This window comes from Cynara cardunculus, unplaced genomic scaffold (genome assembly GCF_001531365.2).
Source record: "Cynara cardunculus var. scolymus isolate 2C unplaced genomic scaffold, CcrdV1 Un_Scaffold_7102, whole genome shotgun sequence".
Taxonomy (NCBI): Eukaryota; Viridiplantae; Streptophyta; class Magnoliopsida; order Asterales; family Asteraceae; genus Cynara; species Cynara cardunculus.
This window is the reverse complement of record NW_020203344.1, coordinates 17,635-20,801: the sequence shown is the minus strand read 5'-3', so window position 1 is coordinate 20,801 and position 3,167 is coordinate 17,635. Positions and strand designations below refer to the sequence as shown.

The window sequence follows — 3,167 nt, the reverse complement described above, 5'->3', positions numbered from 1 at the left end:
GTGTGTGTATATATATGTATATATATAAACAATATCGATAACTAGAACGCATACCACGTAGACGAGACGTAAGAAGGGAAATTACAGGTGTTACACAAAAGTATATCTTCTGCAAGCTTTTCTCATCCCTTTCTCAATGTTAAGATTTTCTAGCTGATTTCGTTTTTCACCCTTCTGTAAGGGTTGAGTTTCTTCTTCCTTTTTACAATTTCAGTTCCTTTCTTACCTTCTCCTTTGATATTTGTTTCTACAGTTCTACTGTTTCTGAGTGATGATCCTCTGTGAGTTTATTCCTTGCCTTTTCAGTTCATACGTAACATCCCTTGCGCACCTTCTCCTTTGGGAAGTGTAGAGCCTTTTTTAACTGTGAGTGAGAGGATCAAATTTCTAGGTGTGAACATGAGTTTGAACTTCTTTTCAGGGAGGGTTCCTAGAGATGTAGAGATTTTTTTGTAGGAATTTCTGAAACTCCACCGAAGACGGTTGGGTAACTTGACCTTTTCTCTTGTCGTATCGATAGCCAACCGTCTTCATGGTTGTCTCTTGTCCAATGGATCCTGATGGAACATCTTCCCCATTTGCCAGTCCCTTTTCGCAACTCCTCTAGCTTGTTGATTTTAGGTCTCGACAATTATTCATGACAACCCCTTCATCAAAGTGAATTCTTTGTCTATTCCGGTGAACCGGGTCAACTATTTGGTTCACAACTTTCTGATTTCTTCCCCTTGTTTTTCTTCCAATTCGTCGACTGTCTGCCGGTTTCCCAAAGCGAGATGCTTTGATACTAATTTGATAGGAACCAAACGTTTTTGCCGGTCGACTTTCTTTCCCAACATAGGCCTTATTTAACGTAGAATCTTTATAAAATCAAGTCAAGCATTATACTTGACTTCTCATAATGCCTATTTAAGTAGTTGCTTAATTATGGAAATACAGTTGTTGCCTACTTCCCTCATGGTAGTACTATCATCGACTACTTTACTAATTATCCTAGATGAAATTTTGTAAACCTGGGTGGGCCATGGGATAATAGCATTGTTATGAAAAGCGCACCGAGGCACAACGTAAGGCACAAGCTTAAGGCCTTTCTTAGCTGAGGCACGATTGTTTCAAAGAGGCAACATGCAAGTGAAGGCGAGGGCTTTTCACATGCTACATGAAGAGTATGCGTTTGCTAGTTGATTTTATGGAAATTAGTCATAAGGAATAGAAACAAGAACTTACCAACAGGCATAGCTTCTCTAGTTCTTCTTTGATCCATTTTCCTTTTGATGATTCTTCTTTTGTCTAGTATTCTTCTATATACACAGGCACTGACGTTTCTATTTCTTGAATATACACACACACACATGCACACATATTATTCGTAGTTAATAAATTTAATCCTTTTTAGCTGATTATATTAATACATAACTTGTGGTTTGTTTGTGGCTGATTAATGTATGCACACATACATGGTAGAGTTTTTCTTGACTGAGATAGAGATGAAACATACACGCTACGGGATTGTTATTTTTTCAACAACAAATAAACTCACAGACTCATGTCTCTAAAGAGACACGAACTCATAAGCTACAGGTTGTAGAGCCTCGCTTGACCAAAGTCCTCTTGGTATACACAATCGGTGTTCTAAAAGGCTTGCCTCAACAGCCGGTGTGGCACGCCGTGGCTCAAGAGTCAAGCCTCAAGGCTCGCGTCTGAGGCCACGATACGCCTGTGGCACGTCATGGTCCAATGCCCGATTTTTGTAATCTGATATTTGATTTTTGTACCTTTGTGTCTTACTCTTTAGTTTCAAGTATATAACCTAATTTAAATTGTTTAATATCATTGACTCATTAAATAATAGTAGAAAACACATGTGTATCTATATAATTATATATATGAAAGATAGATTTGCCGCCATAAGTCACGCCTTGAAAAACGACATGACCTTGCCGTGGCTCCTAAGGCCGCCAGGCCACCCCACCCACCCCTCACGCCATTTAGAACCTTGTATACAATATAAAACTTCATTCAACGATGAAATAAATTAAAGAGGAAAAATGTTAGATTTTGTTCGATGTTATTTATTTTTCGTAGGACTTCTAAAACTGAATTAATATCTGATTGTTGGAACTTATTTCCATTGTGTTATCAAGTGTTATATATATATATATATATATATATATATATATATATATCGTGTGAGATCCAAATAAGAAGGCTAAATATTGTGAGAAGGAAAGATTAAAGGAAGTTTCATATGTGAATCATTGAAGAAATCCAGAAAAAATCTATTTAAAGATGCATATATGAACCGACGTTATAAATTATTTATATGGGTTCACCTTTGCCTCTTCAAATGGGTTTTTTCAGTGATTTGACATGAATCTTTCTTAACCATACGATCTTACCTTCTCACGATATTTTTGATTTGTTATTTGAACCGATCCCTATATTTCAAATTCACACTACACAGAAAGTAAAAGATGAGTTGGTTGTTGCAGGTTTTACTGCAAGGAATTCCCCCAAATGCAACCATAGAAGACATTGAGCGCTTCCTGGCTGGATGCGACTACGATTCATCCAATATTCGTCTGTTTTTCAGGTCAACACTGAATAGCCTTGGCCTCACCCTCCTCCATTGCAATTGGTCTATGCTTTTATATCTAATGAAATCTTTGGGTTATTACCGTTGCAGGCAGGGAGCTTCTGGATCCATCCGGATGGCGCTCGTAAATTTTCTCACCCCAACTGCAGCCATGAGTGCGATGATAACGAAAAACAGAGGCTTTTGTTATAATAACCAGATCTCGATGCATGTTCTCCAGTAACTCCAGTTATCTTCAAGCTCTTGCAATTCCTTTTGGCTTGCGAATCCAAAACTAAACTTATTCGGGTCGCGTGACACTAAATCCATAACGTACGATGTTTTAATCAGGTTTAATGCGAAATCGATTCGTGTTAGCGGTGATATTTTTAGCAGATCTTTTTTTTACTGATAATCAAATACCTAAAATGTGTAACGAATTGGTAAATAGGTATTTGGATTGGAGTCTCAATAGTTGGTGGTATCCTATAAACCCAATTTTGTTCTAGTGTTATTTTTATGTGTGTTATTGAATTTGACGAGTTGGAAGTGACGCGACAACAAAAATCTACAAAAGTAATCAATACGAGATACT

The 3,167-nt window shown here is 37.4% G+C and overlaps 1 long non-coding RNA gene across 1 annotated transcript; it reads left to right on the top strand.

The window, feature by feature from the left end:
• The first annotated feature begins 2,361 nt into the window (after positions 1-2,361).
• LOC112504838 lies at positions 2,362-2,946 on the top strand. Its single transcript, XR_003068279.1, has 2 exons — positions 2,362-2,590; positions 2,684-2,946. It is a non-coding gene; the product is annotated as an uncharacterized LOC112504838 (long non-coding RNA).
• The last annotated feature ends 221 nt before the right edge of the window (positions 2,947-3,167 follow it).